Source organism: Corvus hawaiiensis, chromosome 2 (assembly GCF_020740725.1).
Source record: "Corvus hawaiiensis isolate bCorHaw1 chromosome 2, bCorHaw1.pri.cur, whole genome shotgun sequence".
Classification (NCBI taxonomy): Eukaryota; Metazoa; Chordata; class Aves; order Passeriformes; family Corvidae; genus Corvus; species Corvus hawaiiensis.
The window spans coordinates 63,274,409-63,297,290 of NC_063214.1; the positions used below are offsets into that span (position 1 = coordinate 63,274,409).

Sequence of the window (22,882 nt, forward strand, 5' to 3'; positions counted from 1 at the left end):
AAAACAGACCAAAAATGCAGATAAATGTGGTACAGTAAAAAAGGCAGAGAAAAATTCACTCCCAAGTAAAGGATACCATTATGAAAACTTACTTCTCCATAGGGTACTTGTAGTCTGTTCAGTAGCATCTAGAAAAAAACAAGTTTCCATAAGGAAATTATGAATTGAACAGCTTGTGTGGAGGAAGGATGAAGTTTTGAAGGTTTCACTGTCTTGGTAGTTACTTTTTCATGCTTGAACACTGAACAGATTGGAAAATCCCACACTGCATTTTGGACATGCTTACTGATTGAGTTAAGGAATAAAAATAACTTGGAGGAGGATTCTAGATAGGTCCTTTTACTGAAGTGAACAGACCTTCTAAAAGGTAAGCCAACACATAGGAAGAGATTCACCTTGGCTTTCTGATATTCAGATGGTAGGGGTTTTTTTTAAATAAGGCTTGAAATTTTCCTCTGTAAGAAGGAGACATGCAGACAACCTCTGGAGAGCAATTCCTGTACCCTAAGATAGGTATCTAAGACAGGTGAGATATAAAGCTCTCCGGCAGTGCTTATCTCTCTTCAGCAAATATAAAAGGAGGTACACAACTGATTTAGATTGCATACCTGATTTAAAGACAGATAAATCCTTCTTTTAGCTTTTTTTGTTAGAATTTTTGTTAGAATGAAGGGTAGCTCATACATATTTTCTGTAAATATACTCCAGCATCATATGAATTAAGGAACTGTTTCAATGCACATACGAACTTATGAAGAAGAGGTGAACTACTCTACTCACCCAGTCTTACTTGGTTACTGCCCATACCAATGATGTCAGAGTGAGGAGTGGACAAGGGGGAAGGTGATGGAATCCAGGCTTGCCTTCTGTCTGGAAGGAATCTAGCTCTTGAAAAGCAGCTCTGGACATTTAAGTCTGCTACCCTTTAATTTAAGGGTTTGTGTGGGGGTTGTTGGTTTTTTTCCTTCTCTCTTTTTCCCCTCTCCCTGTCAACAAAATCTGTTTTCTGCTGTGTTTTCTGATCTCTAATGTTAATGTAGAATGCTGGAATCAGGCTTTCACCTTGTTTAGTTTTTGAGAGAATTATTTCCTCTTGCATTTGCTATGGATGTTAACCCCATTTCTCTTTACAACCCTTCTGGGGCACATATCAGTTTTGTTTTGCTCTCTTTGCCAGCAGATGTTTTATACTTTCTTTTGCGTTTCAGTAATGTCACCATCACCATCAACTTCTAAGTGTATAAGTCCAGCAGGGACGCAGTTCAGACTGACAGCACCACATATTAGTCCTGGGCCCAATCCTGCTGCTTTTACTCAGTTAAATCCTGTTTTCACTAGCAGGACCGCCTGGATTTTCTGAGGCTTTCAGTGGATGAAGGAATCTGCCTATCTAGGTGAATTTTATGCTTCCCCACACAAGTGAGGGAAATAACAGACTACATTTTAAAAGCACAGCAATTACACATTGTTTGGGTATATGGATTTGTTTGGTTAATTTTTTTCTACAAAAACTCTTTTTGCCCTTGTGTGCAGTCTGCCAGAATAACATAATTTATTAAAGATTGATCTAGACAAGATATAGATCTTTTGTGATTAAAATGATGTGGCTTCTTGAGGCCGTTTTTATGTTTAAAATGTGGAGATAAAGATTTGTGATCAAATTTAAAGTGTTCCTAATAGGGATTAAATTTAGATTCCATTAAGCAATTTTTGTAGACATCCTAAGCAGCAAATGTTTGTTGCAAACATATTAATTGAGTTTTAATTATAAGATAGATGTTTACATGATATGACTGCTAAGCTTTCTTGAAAGTGTTTCTAGTAATGAACCAACATTCCAAGACATATTTATGAATGTTTTAACCCAGTAGCTCAGTTATAAGATGAAGCAAGATGTAATAATAAAAACAACCTAAACTTCACATTAGGTACAAATTAAGCAGTCAGGAATTTCATGCAACCTTTATGGTTATAATTAATTTTTCACTTGAGTCCATCCTCTGATATGTAATCAAATCAACTTATATTAACTACAGGAGCTCTAGTGCATACATCATCCAGAGCTGAGTAATTACTAGCACTGGACGGTTAACAAATACTTACTCATAAAAAGATTTCTAGATTCACCAGCTATGTGACAAAACATGGATAGTCATACAGTAAAACACTGCATAGTCATTAGCCCTCTCTAGACAGCTGCTTAACCATCGCATTACTCTTTTTATTAAATCTTCTTGTCCCAGTCTTTTTCTCTTTCCTGAACTGTTTTACATGCATAAGTCGTCCTCGTTCTTGTCTCTCCATGTGGATCTCTGATCTAGCTCCTAACTGGGGAAGTTGAGAGAAACATTTTCAAAGACTTGGTTGAATGCACAGGTACTATTCTCTGTTTTTCAAATGAGGGTAGCAGGATAAAATCCTAGGATCCAGAGTCACGGATGACTTATAAGTATCACCAGAAAATATTAGATTACATCCCGGGGAAGTGTACAACATCTAGGGGCTGGTAGTGGTTCCTGGCACAGTGCTGACCCAATCCCTTCTTCACCACAATAAGGGAAAGTTAGTGCTAAAACTACACCAAGGGAGACTGCTTAATTGGATTGCACTCAAATACACAGAAACATTAGCTTGCTTTTGTTTTTAAAGGATCTTTTGTTGTTTTTGAATAATAATAATAGATAACTATCTCACAGCTCTGTTATGACATTTGACTAATGTTTGTGAAGTGTTTTGAGACCCTTATTTGAAAGGCACTAAAAACTACAAAGTATTGTTATTATCCTTCCTCTGAATTCCCCCAAGTTCCAGGTGGCTCATAACATTTTAGGTAAAGGCTGTCAGAGTAACCCCGTAGACTCCATTAAAGCAATGTATTTCATCTGTTTACTGATAATTTCTACTTTATGCTTTTAGATTTTGCTAGTTTCTAGTCTCTTTCCTTCAACCGAGTAATATATGAGACAGATGATATGTCTGATATGATGAAAATGAGCTGTTCCCAAGGCTGGGACTTTTAATCTTGACAACCTGTTGATACACTGCTTTTACAATAGTGTATCTCAAATGAAGAAAAACAAGCAACAAAAATAAATGGCAAGTAAAATATATAGACCATGCCAGGTATCTCTCAGAGGTTTAGTATGTGCCAAAATATTTTACTGAAAAATTCCCAGTCGTACAAGCAGATCTTAATTTCTTCCAGTTTGTGTGCTTCACTTTTTCTGGAAAAAAAAAAAAAGAAAGTCAGCTGAGTTAGTTTTGCATTTCTTACACAGAACTCGGATCAGATATTTTGTAGTCAGCCCAAGGCCATATGAAGCACAGAGAGTGGTAGTACAAAATGATTGTGCTCTGTGTGCTTGTGTATCCAGATACACCATAGTCTGCTATGCAGTATTTAATGGAATTTGAATGTTAGCTTTCTCTGCATATATTGGTAACTAAATCGCTGCTGGCATTTATTCTTCAAATAGTGCAGAATCTTTGTTTTGGAAAAGGTTTCTTATATAATCCAGTTGTTTTTCTAGTTTCTCAGTGCTTCAGGATGAAAATAGAGCAGCACTCTGGCAGATATTATAAAACAGAAATACAAGCCAAATTTTTTTGATGTTCCTGTCACAGGGCTGGATAGGGTACAACAGTTGGAGAGAAACACTCAGAAGCAGTCCTGCCGCTGTCTGCTGACCTGAATACAAACAAATCAGGAACCATGCCAGTATTCCTATTTCTGCACCCTTTCCCTCCTCCCCAGCCCTCAGGAAAACAAAATATATATAACAAAAAGGAAACAAAACCCAGAAAGTTATACAATTATAACGTATTTTCTCCTGCTGTGGTATGTTTCTTTGAGCTTTAGACTAGCAGACAGCAGTGCAGCAGCAGAGTTTTGGCACACAAAATGTCTCTATTAGTTAAAGCATACTATACGATACGAGTAACACAGTGTGCCAGAAATCCTTACAGTCAAACAGTAAAAAATATCCAGAGAGAAAAAGCCACAAACATCAAGTAGTAGGAGTGTCACTATCTTGCTTACTTTATCAAAGATGGAGGGAGGTAGATGAAAAATGGAGGAAAAATATGTTTAAGAATCCCACATTAGATTATTCCAAAACAGAAGAAATTTTCAATTCAATTTTTCTTTTTTTCTCCTTAATTTTTTTAATTAATTGTATTATTTTCTATTTAGATAATGGAAATATTAAGCTTTCATTAAAAACCAATATTTATGGCACAGATGGTAAGGAAGATAACCATGAAAACATCAACTGAGTATAAACCAGGACTGTGATGACTTTCATATGTTGCCGACAGCTTGAAACAGTAACTCCAAAAAAACCCCTAGTCCAGTAGATGATCTGGCCCATTTGTCTTAATGCCTGGTTAACTCCTATGTCTGAGCTGAATGACCCAAGGGCACCTCCAAACAAATGGGTCTGGATGGACATGCCGAATATGTTTTCAACCCATTGCAAGGGGTGCCCAAGTCCCTTCCCTCTTGCCTTCTGCATGCTCTGCTCTCTACAAACTGTGACCCAGGTGTACAAATCAGATGAGATCAGTGGTGTGCTCCAAAAAGGACTGTGATTTCAATGATCCCATGACAAGGCTGCAGAGAATGCACCTGTAGACTTCTCAGAGACAGATTCTTAACCTCGTCTGATGTCTCTTGTTCCCAAGAGCAATGGAGCTTAAACTTTAAATTTTAATAAGACAGCTTTTCTCTGTTCATAGTAACTTTGCACAACACAGGAAAATATTTTTAGTATAATTCAGATTTTGGGTTTAAACTGATACATCCCACTTATTTGTACAGGCAAAGGGATTTAGTATGCATTATACAGTAGCAGAAACAGTTACAGGCATAATTATGCTGAAATACACCAATAGATGTTTTTGTAGAAAAAAATCATTCTTTTCTGTTGTGTACATTATTTCACTAATTAAGGAAGCTCCAGGAGCAACTTGGATATCTGGGGCAATCCCTCCTCCCCTGTACTTCAGCTCTCCTTAAGCCCTGAAATGCTCAAGAAAGGAATTACAGGGAAAAGCCAGGCAAAAACTTAAACCAGGACAGCTGTTGTAGAAAGATTTTAAGGGGCAAAGAACAGCGTTCATCTCTCAACAGATTTTATTTTTGGGGGAGTTGATCTCAGTTCTATTTAATTTCTTGCAGATTATGTAGAGAATATCCTGTCCCTGAAGTAACTGGCTGTGTGGTTCATACCCTGCAGCCCAGAGTGTTCAGACATGACCCCAAATCTTGAACCTCTCTCTCTTTATTATTTTTCATCTCATTATCTTCCTACTAACTATCCCCACTAAGGAATCAAAAGTAACAAACCAGGAAAGAAAACCACCAGACAGAGAACAAAACAAAGCAAAATAAAAAAAGCTCCAGACTCTCATAAGAAAAAGTAGAGATGATCTTGCTGGTTCTGTGCATTCCTCTTTCCCTGTTTTTTGGGGTTTTTTTAGCTTCCTTGTCTGGTTTATAAATGCACCAGGACTTTTATTCTGCTTGCACAGAGCACAGAACAATAGGTTTAGTTTTATTCCTAAGAACTTTGATAGTTGGGGTGATAAAATAGGAACATATAAATCTCCTTCACTGATAATCCTCTGATAAAGAATATTCCTCTGATTTGATAATCCCAACATTTCAGCCTTTTATGCATTTATTTTTATGCATAAAAATAAAACTATTACACTTCCAGCTCCACATTTGAAAATACAGCAGATGAATGTTTTCACAAATAGCCAAACCTTTCCCTCCAAAACCTGGATGTAACCCAGATGCCAAAAGTTCTGGCTTCTCCCTAACAGCTTCACAATAAAATGATGTGCTGTCAGTACAAATATCTAACTTCAGACGATCTGGGAATGGCATAAACTAAGCTTAACTTCACAGAAGGATGACAGCATTTGGAAAACTGTTGATTTTGGTGTTTATGTATTAGCTATCACATACATGTTAACACCTACAAAAGCATATATGTCTGTATATATAAACAGACCAAAAAAAAGCATATGTAGAAGAAAGTGCTAAAGTTCAGATACATACAGATATATATATATATATAAACATATGTGTACATATGCTTAATGCACTTATACATATGTATAAATACTTTGCACTGTTTTGTATTTGACTTTATAAACTTGCTGCTTAAGCTTGCCATTGGACTTTATTTTGCAAAGGAAGCTACTACCATTGCTGGAAAAGGTAATGCTCTCACTGTAAGATGCTGAGTACAGGTTGCAGTAGCTGAGCTCAGAAAAATAACAACAGGAGCACAACACCCTGTAATAAAATACTATTTTGGCCACCAACTAGGTAGGAATGAATTGTGAACATGCCCTCATCTGTTCAATTTTAAAACAAATACAAAAATAAATAAACAGATAAATATGATGGTGGCTCATAAAGCAAATGAGATGTTAAATGGGATGGGTGTAGTTTTTTATGGTGACTTAGTTCCCTCAAGCAGCAGTGACCTGCTTGTTTAGGTGTAACTTTGCACAAAAAAGAATGTTTGTCCTTAAGAAAGATAAAAAAACTGTTTCCTCTAATAGCAACTTATTTTTGTATAGCTTACACTATAAGCCAAATCTAATCTGACACTGTCTCTGTAAACCTTCTCTGAAGTACTGAAATACTGATTATAGTTAGAATCCAGGGGGGTTGAGGGTATGAAGAAGGTATTAGGATTTTCACTTTTCATCTTTGTTTTAGAATCACTCTCTTGACAAAGTCTGTATGAACTCTCTTCAGATGCTTCAACATATTTGTCAGACCACTGCACAGCAGTGCAGAGCATATTAATTCTTGGCGCAAGTGTTTTGTCTCCAAGGAACATCAGGGCACCTTCTGTCCTGTAATTAAACTGAACCTGCTCTTGGATCTGTTTATCTGAGCTTGTGCCATCTTCTGACTGACAGTCCTGTTGGTGATGTACTGCTGCAATGCATCATCTAAGTAGATGCTGTGATGTGTGACCCTGCAGGGTGCAGGTTCAATTTAGTCTGGGCCCCAAAAACAGAGCACGGGGCAGTGCTCGTCCCACCAGCATTTTAGTGCTGCTGTCACCAAGGCACAGAGCAGGGGTGAGGAGGAGTATGATATAACCATTTACAGTATGAAGATAGGCATTTTTTTTACATGTGAGAGTGGGTTTTAACGGCCACACAAGCAGGCTGGACAGTTTAAATTTATCCAGAAGACCTTTATTGGTGTGCAGGTGGGAATAGGTGTTAATGCAGGTAAAAGGAGAAGAACTATACACTTTTGTTAGAGATTAATCAGTTTTGGGAAAGAACAATGTCCATCCCCTTCAAGAGGAAGATTTTTTTTTTCCCCGATATTTTGAAAAAAAAAGAAACAAAGCTACAGATTTTCTTTTGTTTGGACATTTTGCCACACAGCATCCTTCTCTCTATTTGAACCCACCACTGGACTCCCAGGATCCAGGGATCTCTTTCTAATTCAAGAACACAGTGTCTTAAACCTTTTTCTGATACAGAGTGTGATTGCATTAATAGCCAATGATCCATTCAACACAATATGTCTTAGAATTTAATTCAGCCTTTAGGAAATCAGATCTATTTGAGGAGCAGAATTTAAACACATGATTGGCTTCAGGCCCATGCTTAAGTCAATAAACTTTAATGAGACAAAGTTTAATGGCTTTCTTCAATCAGGGCAAAGGTAGTCTGTGTTGACAGCTTACAGCTTTAAGCTTAGACACTAACATTATTTTAGGATTTAAATATCCATTTTAAATACAGCTGTATTTAAATAGGCTTTCAGAACTAGCATCCTATAATATATGAATATTAATGCTTTAAATTATGCAAGCAAAAAAATCAAATGTTCAAAAGGGCTGAAGTAACATTTACATTAATATATTGTGTCCAATCTTGAGTATAAAGTAAAAATCCAAACCTGCTGAACTGAAATTTATAATAGATTTTAAAAGAATTAAGTTACATATTTTTCACGTTCTTTCTCCTTATGCATTGACTACTTTTTTCAAGCAACTTTAGTTGCTTGAGTCCAAGACAACTTGTATTTACGTAGAATAGGAAAAAGAGTCTGAACCTCTCAGAATATATTCAAATGAGAAATTCACTAGTTTTCAATTTTATTTTTTTCTGAAAACTGAGTACATTATTAAGACCTGGAAGGACAAATTAACTTTCTGACACTGATTGTTTTTAAAGCCTGTTTTTTTGTTTTAAAATCTAATTTTCTCTGCACATTTTCATTCCTCAGTAAAAATGCCATACACAAATAAGAAGTGCTCTTAATTTGTTTGGGACCTCTGTAAGTTATTAAAAGATAGAAACTCTTTTTAAATGCAAAACTTAACCTTAGCTATAGCTTTGTTGATTTCATATTGATAGTAAAATTCAATGTCTTATTTATTTATTAACTGTAATTTTATTTTTATTGCATTCCAACTCTTTCACAGGTATTCACACTACTTCAACACTCCTCTCCCAAATTTACCTCCTCAAATAGATCTCATGTGACAGCCTTGACTCCTGTCACCCTCTCCTTAAACTTTTCACTGCTATTGCACAGCAGCTCGGGACCCATGGAGATGGCAGCCGTGGCCATCCTGTTCAGAGAAACAAGAACCACAGTATCTCCTCTTTCCACTTCTCTTTAAAGTCTGGTGCAGTGTTGTGGAGACATACCAAAAACACAGCCCTGATGAAACAGTGCAGCACCTTTCCCCAGCACTTCCTGGTGTTAAACGACATCTGGGGAGGTGGAAAGCATTGCTGACTGTTTTATCCTTAAAGCACCAAAGGCTTTAAAAAAAAAGTGCCTTGTTTTGTTTAAACTTGCAAGATGGACATTATTTTTTCTGAAATGTACTAAAATAAAATCTCCAGCTGAGCTGCAATTTTAGTAAGCTATCTGGCCTACTCTTTATGCCCCTTATACAACTAAGCTTAAGCATCTTAATGAACTTTAATGTTAACATAAATGCTTCAAGAAAACAATGCATATTGAAAAACCAGAACCAGAATAAAATCTTCCCAAATGAAGTGCATTTATTTTACTTTTTCACTCTATATAGTTTACAGGTAAATTACAGGTATATATAGGCTACAAGCAAATAGGGCCTTTCAACACACTGTATGTCTGCAAAAACAATTGCTCATCTAGGGAAAACTCATTACTGGTAAACAATCCCATTTTAAGATCTCTAAGAAGGTAAACTATCTAGAAACAATACCTAGGTAATAGCTACCTATTTATCTGCTATACTGGAAACATACAGGCTTGCTTTTTTTCTTTTTTTTTTGCCCAATGCACTTTCTATCTGAGCTTCATAGTTAGTTTAATTAGGAGACAGGCACATTGTAAATTAAAATCTGAAGCTGTTTTGAACTTTCAGATTCCCACGGTCCACGCAAGTTTGTTTATATATGCTCTGTTTCCATTCCTCAAATGTCCTTTAGAGAAGGTTAAGATTTTCCAGCTGGCAATAGAGCATGTGGTTGCACAGGTTTCCTGTTCCCTATTGTCCTGGAGTGATGTTATGAAGCCGCTTTATTCCTTAACCGCCCGCTCAATGCCCAAGGATGCTGTGCCTTTAAGGTGGACCCGGGGGCGGGGCTGGAGCCAGGCACTGGAGGGGGCGGTTGAACGGTTCAGCCCAAGGGCTCCAGGGTCTGGGCAGGGCTCGGGAGGGAGTGCACCGGGAGTGCTGTGCTGCTTTTTGGGTTTCTTTGTGTTCCAGCTAGCTGGGAAAAGGTTCTGTTCTTTTTTTTCCTTGTTCTTTTTTCCCTTTCCTTCCCCTTGCCTCACTGCCTCCCTTCCCTCCTCGCCGGTCCGGGCAGCCTGCGGGGCAGCCCCGGCGGGCCCACAGGGCGGCCCTGGCTGGTCCAAGCCTATGTGTCTGTTCCCTCTCTGGGAATTTGTTGTATGTTGAGGGTGTTTTTTTCCTGTTCTACCCTGTTTTGTTTGGTGTTAATAAACAGTTTGGTTTCTTTTTCCCACTTTCACTTCTTGTGAACCATTTGTCTTACTGACAGAGGAAAAGGGGAGGCCCTTTTCCCTTTGGAGGAGACACTCACTCTGGAGTGTTTCCTCCTGAAGTTTTGTCTCAAAAACTGAGACACCTGTTCTGGGATATAATATTTTGCATATGAAGATTTTGGAAATTTCTTATATTTTAATTTTGATGACTTCCACTTTCAGTTTGGTGGAATTAGTTTTTTCTGATCTGTGACCTTTAACATATTTCCTGATTTTACAGTGTAGCCAAATACAAGTGAGAAAAAATATTTTTTAATTTTTTTTTAAAGAATTTGTGGAACTAAGGCCAATAGAGAACACACATGGCAAATTGTTTCTGTTTTAATGCTCCATTGTTTTAATAATCATTAATAATGATAATAATCAATTATCAATAATAATCAATAATTATTATGCTACAGAGAAAAAAGTTTTAAAAAAGAGGGTCAAAAAGTGTAATTAAAAACACAAGAGAAAAAACAACGCTTTCTTTGCAAGACAAGGAATCTACAAACAGAAGAAAAATTACAAGCTATGGGCAGAGATTCCTCAATTAATTTGATATCTTTTTAAGACATTATTTCTAAGCATACAATTTAAAGTTATTTATTACCATCATGTCTAGTGCCATGTGTATATGTATGTATGACAAACGTAAAATTTTTATCCCTGTAGAAGATACCCATACTTAACTACCTAAGAACCAAGCAAAAGCAAGAAAAATGAGTACTCATAATACACCATTTCTCATTTTCTCTAATTTTTTTGAGAACCCTGAATCATTTTGTATTTTCTATTTTAACTCAGGCTTCTTTCCTGAGTTATAGGTGCTTTCTAAGTGGCTAGTGATCATCAGTACTTTATTTAAACCTACCCTGTAGCTGTAATTGTAAAGGAACCCTTTTTCTTTAAATGTATATACATACTTGAAAAAATAAGAGTTGATCCACATGCTGCAGGCAAGCTCAACATAACTATGAATTGTAGCACAGCTGAAACCTAGCCCTGGCAAAGTGTATTTGTACAGTTCTGTCTAAATATTACACCCAATCCAAGGCTTCTCAAAAATATAAATTTACTTTTTTTCCTTCCACATTCCTTATCTTTTTCAGGCTCAATCTTTTGCCCTTCCATCTTTAAATGTCTATGGGAAAAAGAAGAAGATGAACTTATCAAGTTTATGAAAGTCTTCAAAATAAACTACAAATAATTAGGCACAAATATTGGCACATACACATGAATAACACAAAGAGAAGGATTAAAAGAAGGACACTGTAGTCCTTGCCTTAGGAAATATGCTTAGTTCAGTGTGTCAGTCATCAGAAGATTCATCCCATTTTGAAATAGGCTAAGTGGTTAAGAAGAATAAGAGCCTGTTTGATTTCTAACGTGTATTTTCTAGGTAGCTCAGGGATCAGAATGGAGCAACCTTCCCTCAGAATTGCGGAGACAACAGGAAAGCTTATCACCCTGTCTCCTTTTACATGAGGTGCCTCTTTCACGTAAGATAAAGCTAATCAAAGCCTCAAGCATCTGTGGCAGGAGACAGTGAATTAAACATTCAGAAACCACTAGGTGGTCTTGTCTTTGTAAGCAGAAATGATTTGATGTGTGCCTTTATATTTTAATTGAAATAAAATGCAGAGATACTGCGTGCAGCAAAGAGAAGGATCACTGGAATGAATGAATCAAATTGTGTGTGGTCTTAGATGCATGTCTAAAATTGATACATATTAGATAGAGGATTTTTCACTTTTGCTTCTCTCTGTCCTTGCTGTTTAAAATGAAGCTATTTCAGTATTGATAAATAAATGTGTTCCCCAAGGCGTAAGCAATTCTCATTCACCTCCACTACACTGTCTACTGTCACAATGGATTGGCTGACGGTACAATTCTGATTTTGAAATCTGAGTTTCAAGAAGTGATATTAAGCTGCTTTGAGTTGTCATAGAAATTGCATTTCTAAAAGAGATTAGTAGGTTTCAGATTCCTAAATAGTGCTGCAACAAGGGCATTTTAGAAACTATAATGGAGCTATAGGACTCACTATTCACAATCGTTGAATTGGAATGATCACATCATTTATGAAAACACATACCTTGATGTCCTTGACCATTTATGACATCAGTAATGAGAGCAAACACAGCCAACCTCAATTTAAAGATGAATAAATATGAACCTTTCTGACATCGGCTGTCCTTCCTTTGACAGTTTCACTATATACTAACTAAAGAAAACATACCACTATTCGAGAACAGATTTCATCTTAAGAAAACAATAGAGCTCTTTATTGTCAGCACAGAAGAGCTAAAGATGCTATAAAATAATAAAACACTTTTATTTCTTCCTGCATTTCAGCAATTGGATACAGTATTGAAGCTGGCTGGTGTGGCAGGGCTTGCAACCACACTGTTGATGAATATTGCCAAAGTGGCAATTGTGTTACATACTTACCTACAGTAACCATATATTTCATACAGAGTAAGATTTGTGCTGGCACGTGCATAATCAGTCAAATTTGTATTGCATCACAGAGGGAGAAGAGACAGCACACCTGGAGTCTGGACCATTGTCTGTGAGGGTCTGCCTTTCTCCATTGTCTCTAAACAGATCATTTAGGGGACTAACCTACTTGCACAGGCATCTACAGGTAGGTGGTTTGGACTGTGTTTTCTTTCACTACAAACACACACTTAAAGAACTGGTTTTACATACCTCTTTTTATCTATGTTTCCTGGGTTATTTGGAGAGCTTGTCCAATTTCACATGGCATATTGCATTGATCTGTCTTAATTAGAGGTAAGGCTCCAGGTCTGTTTGAATATTCATTGACAAGAAATTTTAGGGAGAAATATGACACTTCAAGTTACCTTTTCCTACTTCTTATGTTCTCCATTGAATTAATGGCTTCAACATTACCTTGAGAGTGTGGTATCTCTGACAGCATCAAACACTAAAGTTGCTGATGAGGAAATGTCTCACTCAAACCAAACTCCCCCTTCTTTGTCATTGCACACTAAATTTACAGCCTATGCACTCAGGTCCCTAAGACCTTTACAGCCTGCCAAAGTTGTTCTTTGGAGGCACAAAAGTCGAAACTAACCCCATATTTTTACTTGCTTTCCTTTTTCCTTTTCTCCAACATGTGTTTGGTGTCCCATTGGCACAGAGTGAATCTGTTCCTTCACAAGATTATAATTTGAGAGAGGAAGAGTTGTAACCCCAACTCTGTCTGTCCTCCAGCTGCATATTTAGGTTCTTCTGAAGCAGTAGGCTTAAGTGACCATTTGCAGAAGTCTGCTGTCCTTCCCTGTGGCCATGCTCATGGGTAGTTTTCATGCCTTGTCATGACAGGGAGTCTTCATTTGCTTCTAAACATAATTTTCCAGTGGAAGTTGCACTGGGTCAAGCTTTGGCTATATCAGTAACAGCTACTAACTTTCCATCACAGTGCTATGCTCACTTCCACCTTCCAAGGGTTCAACCAGCAGCCACTATGCCATAAGTTCAAGTAATTCTAAATCATAGTTCTGACAGTGGAAACACAAACAGACCTGTGATACACTTTACTTCTGCTCTCTGAACAGCTCTGCTATATGGTTTGCTCTGTTAGGTGGTTGTGTGCATAACACACACACAGTTCTCTTGTTTACTAATCCTTTTTTACCATCCAGTATTAGATGTCTGGATTACGGAGTTAATCTCTGTCTTCTTCCTAAAATGAAACTAAACTAATTCCCATATGTTTGAATCTATGTTTTCCCTTGTATGCTCTTAATAGATTCTTAAAGACTCACCAAACTTTAAAGCTGAGGGTTTTTTTCCTGTGTTTTGGGGTGTTTTTTTTCTTGTGTTTTTTTTTTTTCTTCTGGCAAGGCAAGCAAGACTTTGCAATCAGCTTAGCATATAATACATTTGCTTCTGAAATAATTGATGTATATCAACTTTATACATAAAACATGACAAAAGCCCATCAGCTATACTTTGCAGTCAGGAGATTAAAAATAAAAAATATTGTTAAAAATTTGATTGGCAAAAATGTCCTAGTTATTCAACTAGTTTGCATCAGTATCTTTTCAATGACAACTAAGCTCTTTAAAAAGTCTTATTCTGTTTGATAAAAGTCTCTTTAAAGAGGAGCTTGAATTTACACTTCCAAATTCTGTTTTTGAAGAATTTTAAAATGTTTGCTCATTTGAAACATTGCATCTAATCTTGCATGACATATAAGCTAAGCAAACAACTTACAAAATAGTATATGTACATCAGCAAATCAAAATGCCATCTTAGCAATGACATTAAAAATATATATTTTTTTTTACTAAATTCATGAAATAAAGAATGTAGAGTGCAGGTGACTTAAGAATTTGCATGTGTGTATATATTTAATACCACTGTGATTTACAAACAATGAGCAGTACTACACAATTTAACCTATCAGAATTATTGAGCAAAGACATGAAGAAGCATCCTAGTCAGTATGAATAGGCAAAGTACAATCTCTTTCTTAGTTACAGAATTAGTATCAATATGGCAACATCTGTAGAAACTAAAAACATACTGTTCTACAGACCTGTGCTTGTCTTGCACCCAGCTGGTAAATTGCACCTTTTGCTTGTGCTTAAACTAATAACACAAGAAATAATACAAACATATTGCAGAAACCTATCACCTTCATGATATACGAGTAATATCTAAAATGTCTTCTCATCTGAATCCTAAAGAGCTCATTATTCTTATGTGCATCTAGAGGTTAAATAAAAGTGAAATATAAAAGTTGAATCTTACAGGAGTTCTTAGAAATGTGCACACATTCTTGGAATGAGACATATGAGGTGAGATAGCTGAACTAGAACTAGGTGGAATATAGCGCAAGTCATTCTTTGCTTAAGAACTAATAACAGAACTGACTATGAAACCAAAGTGACACTTGACCAGTTTCTGAAGATAATAGAATCATGATAAACCAACAAATTTATGGAACACAAATTTCAGTTTAGGTTCCTGAATATTCAAAATATGTTCAGACAGTTAAAAAGGATCACAGAAACATAGAATTAACCATATGACTAAGAGTATTATTCAGATGCTCCTTGAACTCCAGCAGGCTTGCTGCCATATCCATGTTTCTGGGAAGCCTTTTCCAGTGATCATGCACTCTCTCTCAGTGAAAAACTCTTTTCTAATGACCAGCTTAAACTTCCCTTGGCATTGCTTCATTTCATTTCGTCATGTCCTACCACTGGTCACCAGAGGGAGGAAACCAGCCCCTCTGCCTCCACTGTTCTCCTTGAGGTAGATGTTGACTCTGATATGGGCACCTTGCAGCCTTCTCTTCTCCAAACTGAACAAAGCAAGCAACCTCAGCTGCTCCTCTGGCCTTCAAAAGCTTGGTCGCCCTCCTCTGGACACACTCTAATAGTTTGATGTCCTTCTTATACTGAGGTGTCCAAAACCACACAATACGGGAGGTGAGGCTGCAGCAGTGCAGTGTAGAGTGGAACAATCACCACCCTCAACCTGCTGGCATTCCATGCCTCGTACATCACAGGGCATTGCTTGTTGGCCCTTTTGGCTGCCAGGGAACACTGTTGATGAATGTTAAATTTGCTATCAACCCAAACCCCCAGATCTCTTTCCATGGTGCTGTGCTCCAATTTCTGGTCCTCCAGTTTGTATGTATAACCAGGATTATTCTGTCCCAGGTGCATAATCTGGCACTTGCTCTTGTTAAAACAAAATTTTTTTGAATGATCATCTCTAAATAGCATGATCAGCTCAGAGTAGATCGTGGATTTATCTTGACTAGGCTTTGAGGCAAGAAATTTTCAAGAAAAATAATCTCAGAAGAAATGTGCCCAGCTGCGTACTGAGTAATATAGCAACCTTATATACTCAAGTTTGATGAACTATTCAAATACACTAGCAGTAAGATTAGTTTATTGGTTTATGGTGGACAGTAAGATTTGATTAGAGTTGTGACTTGAACCACGGTTTCTCTGTTCACTGTTCCCCCTTAGGTTTGCTCACTATTTTGCTGCAGTATACTCAAATCATTTAGCAATAATAAATACTGTAAGAGTCCAATTCAGCAGACCCGTTTTAGGCAACCACTGTAGCATGAATCAAACGGTACCTTCAGAGTTTCTTAATAAAGATTCTAAAAAAAGCCTAAACATGCAGTTTAGGTCTTTTCATTACAGAAGTCTCTAAAGTGGTTGTGATGAGACCCTGTTTTTTGGCTTCTGTTCAGATACTTGGGGAATATCAGAAATTAATTTAAGTTTTGTGGAATATGGGATTATATTTGTTAAAGTGGTTGAGGTTTATGCTCACCAGAAGGCCCTGTGGGAAAGGCCCAGCTGCAGGCGGGAGGGTTGGAAGTCGGGTGAGGGGGGAGAGGCCGTTGCGAGCAAGGAGAGAGTCGGTTGAGTGACAGTTGGCAGTGAGATTGTGATTGGCTGGAGGAGCACGTGGACAGCATATGAGCAGGAAGCTGATTGGGTGATAGGACACATGGGCAGCAGCACTGCAGCTGTGCCAGCCAATGGGTGCCCTTCTGCCTCTAAGTTCGGTTTGGTTTCGGTTGTGTTCAGTTGAGATTAAGGGTATAAAGAGGGGGCGATTTTTGGAAATGAATGGATCTTCTTCGGATGTACAGGGGGGTCTGTCTTCTTTGTTCCCCATTGCTACAAAGTTTGTATCAAATATTAATACAACCAGTTTGGGATGGCAGCAGAAAAAGAAATACCAGTAATAAAAGGAATATTTTACAATATTGAAATTACATTTTTACTTTGCCAGTACTTATAATTTGTTTTGCTTTGTTTTTTTTTTTTTTTTTGTAAGAATGACCAGAAAATAAGGAGAAATATTATTATTACAAGATCTGTGATCTTTTATATTCTCATAGCTTGTAGTCATCACAGGTTTATTGCAGATACCAAATCCACTTACTAGGTATAGGTACAATTCAAGTATATTCCAATTTCTCTTAATCTGTACTTTCTATAAGAGTGTTTAATATTATTATTATTATTATTATTATTATTATTGCTGCTGCTGCAACCACTAGGTTATACAATACAATTGTATACAATTTCTGCAGTAAAATACAACACAAAGGGAAGAAGGGAGGAAAGAGTATCCAAGTAAAATTTTTTTCCTTCTCCAGTCTCTTTTTCAGTCTTTTCCTACTTTAATAGGTATTAACCCCTGAGAGGGGGGTGTTTAGATCTGTCACTCCACCATGCTGCTAGATAACTAATTAATACTAATGGTGGAGCTGTGAACTCATCAATCTAAGCTATTAAAATTAAAACATCATGAGCTATCACACCCTGAAAATGGAATAAAACACATTTATTATCAATGAGAAAGCCAGTGCTGATCCTCCCTTTCTGATTCCTAAGGAAGAGGGCAGTGTTGGATTTAATTTATCACAAGAAATAAGACTTCCTCATCTGTACTCTAATCTATGGCTGGATCTCCTCTTTCAGCAGCCTGAAGTCCAAAGGAAATGGTAGAAGAATATATTTTATTAAAATACAGTTATTATCACAGTGCTAATAATTCTGAGATCTGAAAAAAACAGAAGAAAATTTGTGATCTCTAGATTGACTCTGACACAGGGGCAGCTGAAGCACAGTGAGAACAGCCTAAGGGAGGACCTTTCTCAGTGCTGTTTTTGAAGAAAGGATCTGGGTTTTGTCATGTAGCAAAAAAAGCAATGAGTTAATGAATGAAAGTTAAAACCTAAGGCATCAAGGGAAGAGCTATTGCTAAAAGTAATCACTTAACTGCTGTTTTCCAGATGAGGAAATCAAACTAGCTGTTTGGATCTCTTATTTAGTCCAATCTAGAGAGTCTAACAATTGTAGCATGAGTGAAATGTCTCCTGTCCAATGCTTGTCCCTTTGTCCAACTTACCAATGGATTCAAAATTTAAACCCCAGTGATGTCAGTGGAATTACTATTTATTTTAGCCTTTGCATATACAGAGTTATGACTACCTTCAAAAATAGGATGAGCACAGAATGTGCATGTTTTGAAAACCCTGAAACTTTCACAGCAGCAAATAAACAGCCAGGGATCTGAGTGGGAACACTGGGGGGCCAGGATGTGCTTATGACAGGATATTTCTGCTGTATGAAAAATTTCAGGTAATTAATTCAGGTCATGGAACATGGTGCCACCTGAAAGCTGGGTATATTCACACTGCTGTACTCTTGAGAATTGCTATTTATTTGATAAATGTCCACAAGGCCCACAGAAATCAAATGACATTCATAAATCTAAACAGGAGGTGATAAAAACACAAAGCTCAGCTTTTAATAAGCAGGGACTTCCATCTGGTAGTTCTTCTGGTGACATTACAGGTGCATGTAGTGGAGGCGTTTATGGATGCACAATTTTACTGTTCTCAGGATTTCTCCCCAGCGGATACATCTATTGATTCAGAACAGAGCAAACCAACAGAAATTTGCACAAAATAATTTACCAAAAGGGTAACACTTGGACAGCACAGAAAATGCAGTAGCAAAATGAATGGGAAGAAAAATGCACAGGTAGACCTGGACATTACACTCTGTAAGAGCTGTGGTTTTGTTCCATGTCCTGCAAATATCTTCTTGTATGGTCATGTTTCATTGAAATGTTAGCCACATGTTCAAGTTGCATGGCCAGAGGGATCTACAGAGTGCCCAGGTGCTGATTTATAGAAGTTTCAGTTGCAACTTAAAACAGTAGTCACATTCTGATGTAGCTGAAAGCATGTCAAAAACATGCTTTCCTGATGACAGGACTGAACTTGTAACAAAAGGATACTTGGGGTAAGGTGTTCCTTCCATTTTGTCTTCACAAAAACTCAAACAGGCATGGATCAGGAGATCAGAGTATCTAAAAAATTTATATGGGGAAAAAAATATATAACTTTTAAAAGAAAACTGGAAAACAATCTGTTTCACACAGGTTTATTTTGTGATACAAAATTTTACTGATTGTGGCTTATTTTAGATACATTTCTTGTGTTAAAATAAGTCCTAACACCACTTTTCAAACCAAATCTGATGGCTACCACAACAGAAATAGAGAACTTTTTCAAATCAGTCTTTTTGAGTCTCTTTATTAAAAATGACTATTCTGAATAATAAAAACATACTTTGTGTGATACTGAAGCTATTAATAGAAATGAAAAAGGAGAAAGCTGAATATTGATATATTCTACATTTTTTTAAGATCTTTGAAATGACAAGTGGTAAATTAGATTACTTTTACTTATAGACATCAAAGAACACAGTGTCTCAGAAAATCTCTGAAAAATGACATTACAAGCACTAGCTATTCTGCACAGTCCCAACAGAAGAGCAAGATACAAAATGATGTCACTGCACTGTGAAAGATCTAAGCAACCATAAAACAAGTTCAGAACATACTTGCTGAAGTTCTCCATCACAAGTATTTAATTAATTGTCTCCATCAGCTCCTGATAAGAGACCTTTCCCATTAGCACAGACTAACCCTGTCTCTGAGAAAAGAGACAGATTCATTTCTGATTTTCACCAGAGCATCTCAAAGCTCTGACCAGAACTAAACGTAGTAGACACAAAGATTTCAGTGTTTAAGTTAGACTGACAATCCCCTCAACTTAGTTAGCAAGTAACTGTGCTCCCTAGTGTTGGCCAAAAATAGGAGACAGCCTGGTTCTGAAAAACGTTCTGAAAGAATTGTTCAAAAATTACTACACTTAAAAATGTTACTAACATGATGAAATATTAGAGTATCAGTCCATTATCCAAAATTATATAACTTCCAAGACAACTTGTGAACATGTGGTGATGGTATAAGTCCAAAGTCTACATTTGCACGTACTGTCATATGTATTTCAATAATACTTTGCCCTTCAAATGAGAAAGTAAAATATTTATATCACTACACTACATTTTTCTAAAAATTATTTAAATTTATAACATAAGTGAGAAAAAAACCCCTAACAACCTGGTGTAATTAACAATTTAACAAAGTCTACATTTGGCATTCTTGGCTGAAGTACATAGTTTACACATAACAGTGAATTTTGTTCAGGACACATGGGAGCTTTCCGTCCTATTGTTTGATTAGTCCCATTCTTTGGCCTCAATTAAACAAATATTGGTACAATTTGCAGTTTTTCTCTGTCAGGTCCTATTCAGAGTTGTTTGAAGTCAAGGGAATGATGTCAGCTGAGTTTAGAGCAGTCCCTAAATATAGCGTGTATCTGCATGTGCCCTTTCTTATGGCACACAGAGGAAGGACATAAGAAAATTACATGGTGTAATTGCAAAAGTTACAGTTAGTACAATACTGTAAACATTGTTGACTTTAAGCCTCTAAATTGTTTATAGAACAAACAAAAAGGAAATTAATCAGGGAGATATGTCTGAACTTCAATCTCATTCTGGAGCTCAGTGGTGGCTAACATGCAGCCTGGTGTTCGCAGCCGGAACATGAGCCCTGTTTGAAGTTGTGTTTTCCTCACCTGCCAAGTAGGCAAGATATTTCCTGCTGAATTAACTTCCTATAGGCTAGATCAAAAACTGTAAGGAGTCCTGGGAAGACAATTCAGAATGTCTGTCTCCATAAAGGAAATAATCTCTCTGAAGTTTCCTAAGAGCTCTTCAGTTTGTTTAATCTTGTCAACCATGCTTCCTCTTTAGTCAGTGAGGAGATAAATCCCAATCACAATGTGGAAGATGGCAATTAAGAGTTTCTCTCTACTTGATGGAGAAAAATGTCATTCCAAAGCTAAAGGAGAGGTTTGAAATAGTTGAGGTGTCTCTTGAGGTTCTGATAATTTTCTTTTGACTCCAGAGAGATTCCAAAGTACTGAGGTGAAAAACTAAAATCTTCTTTGCTAACTTAGAGGAGGAGTATGTAGTTCTGATACAAAATGTGCCCAGTAGCAAAATCTCCGTATCCTAGATCTGAAGCTTCTGATTTCTTAAAATACGGCTTCTGCACTTGGTGTACAATCCCTAACCATACTCTGACTTAGCTAACTCCATTATGAAACAAGGACGAAAACACTGTTTCACTGAGGTTAATGTACCTGGGTACTTAGTTCAAGGTCCGTGGAATGGAGTCCATGGGCTCTTGATGAGTAACAAAACATGTCTGCAGACCAAGTCAAATGTGGGACAGTAAATGCTGCTGATAAGCAAAGGTCTGATGATCAAATTTTCTCCCTTGCACATCTTCTTTCAACCATGTTTCCTCACCTTATGGCACTTTATGCCATTTCTAGATGCTCTAAATAGTGACATAGAACCCTCAAAAAAAATAGGACAAAAATTAAATTAAAAAAAAAGTTCAGTATGTAAGCAAATATTCAAGGTGTGGATGTTTTTCTATGGATTTCGTGTTTTTCTTTCTGGGTTTTGTGGTATTAGCATGCAAAACATGATATTGTCACAAAAGGATCTGGGAGTGCTGGATGACAGCCATCAGAACATGAGCCAGCACGTGCCCAGCTAAGCAGCCGTTAGAACCATTGGAAAATGGCCTCCTCTTTGTGTGATCTACTCTTAACTTTCACTTTTCTCTCCATTACTCTGGGCAACCAAATTTTTGCTACCAGCTTGGTCAGCTCACTAAAGTGCTAAGATAAACTTTGCAAGTTCTGCATTCTTTACTTCTATGACTACCATGCCCAAAAACTTTAACTTGCAATTATCACAATGCATATCTCATTCACCTAGTCAGGTTAGATATGTGAGAAGACCATCAAGTACTCTTCATTCTGGTCAGGTAAGTTGTGAGAAGAGTTCCTGGTAAATATTTTCTTACCATTTGTTTTAAGGTATGATTGCGTGTATATGCATGTGTGTGTAGCAGCTTGAAATTTAAATGAATAATAATATTGTATACAAATGAATGATAATTTTGTCGAGGTTTTATTTTTTAATTAAATTACATTAAAATATCTCAATCTCTGAGTAAGCTCCAATGGATCTGTCATGGTCTATTATGCTCCAAAGTAGCCGTTAGGGCCTATTATGTCAATTATCATACACATCCATGACAGACTGGGGGTTTTTGGCTTTTTTTTTTTTTGATATTAACATTAAAATAAAGCCAAGAAGGGTCTGGATCACTCATGGTACTGAAATGCACCTAGAGAGCATTTCAGTTGGACGCTACTCACTGAAATCTAACTTGGGTCAGAGGAACCTAAAAATTTCTATTCAGTGATGTGCATAAAAGGGGTGTAGTGTCCCAAAAAAATAAGTCTGATGCATGGAAGTTCATGGAAAATCTGAAAATTACTTCAAAGATTACAGAATTAGGTCCTTACTTCCAACATTCCATTTTGCATCTGGACAAATACTACTAAGGTTGAAATTAATTTTCTGTCTTCATCAGAGGAGTGCAAACATAGTCACAGGTCCACTGAGCTGCTCAAGTATCCTGGGGATATTTCACAGCCTTCACCATGCTTCTTTTAGTTGTTATGCTACTTTGTATAATGGTTTTCTTATGTTTAAAAAAAAAAAAACCAAAAGCCGAATGAGAGAAAGAATATAGAAAAGTGAAAATGATGATAAGAAACATGGGACTTCTGTGTGAGAAGGGTTTAAAAAATTACTTTTCACCATTAGAAAGTACAATCAAAATGGGTATGGAAGAGCTGTATAAATCACAAAGTAAATTACAGTGTTCTTTTTCCTGTGAATCATGGTTTATTCTGCGGAACTTGAACACAAAGCAGGTTGAAAGCACAAAGGTTCACACAGAAACATGCAAATTCAAATTCACTAGTCTAGTAATTAATAATCTGAGCACAACTACAGTTTCAGTATATCCAAA

General features: G+C 36.9%; 1 long non-coding RNA gene across 1 annotated transcript in view; it reads left to right on the plus strand.

Moving 5' to 3' along the window:
• Positions 1 to 287: 287 nt before the first annotated feature.
• The window catches only part of LOC125321603, a 54,498-nt gene continuing 31,903 nt past the window's right edge, over positions 288 to 22,882 (plus strand). Inside the window, exons 1-2 of the long non-coding RNA XR_007201607.1 lie at positions 288 to 367; positions 12,574 to 12,689. This is a non-coding gene — a long non-coding RNA (uncharacterized LOC125321603). The remainder of the gene's footprint in view (positions 368 to 12,573; positions 12,690 to 22,882) is intronic.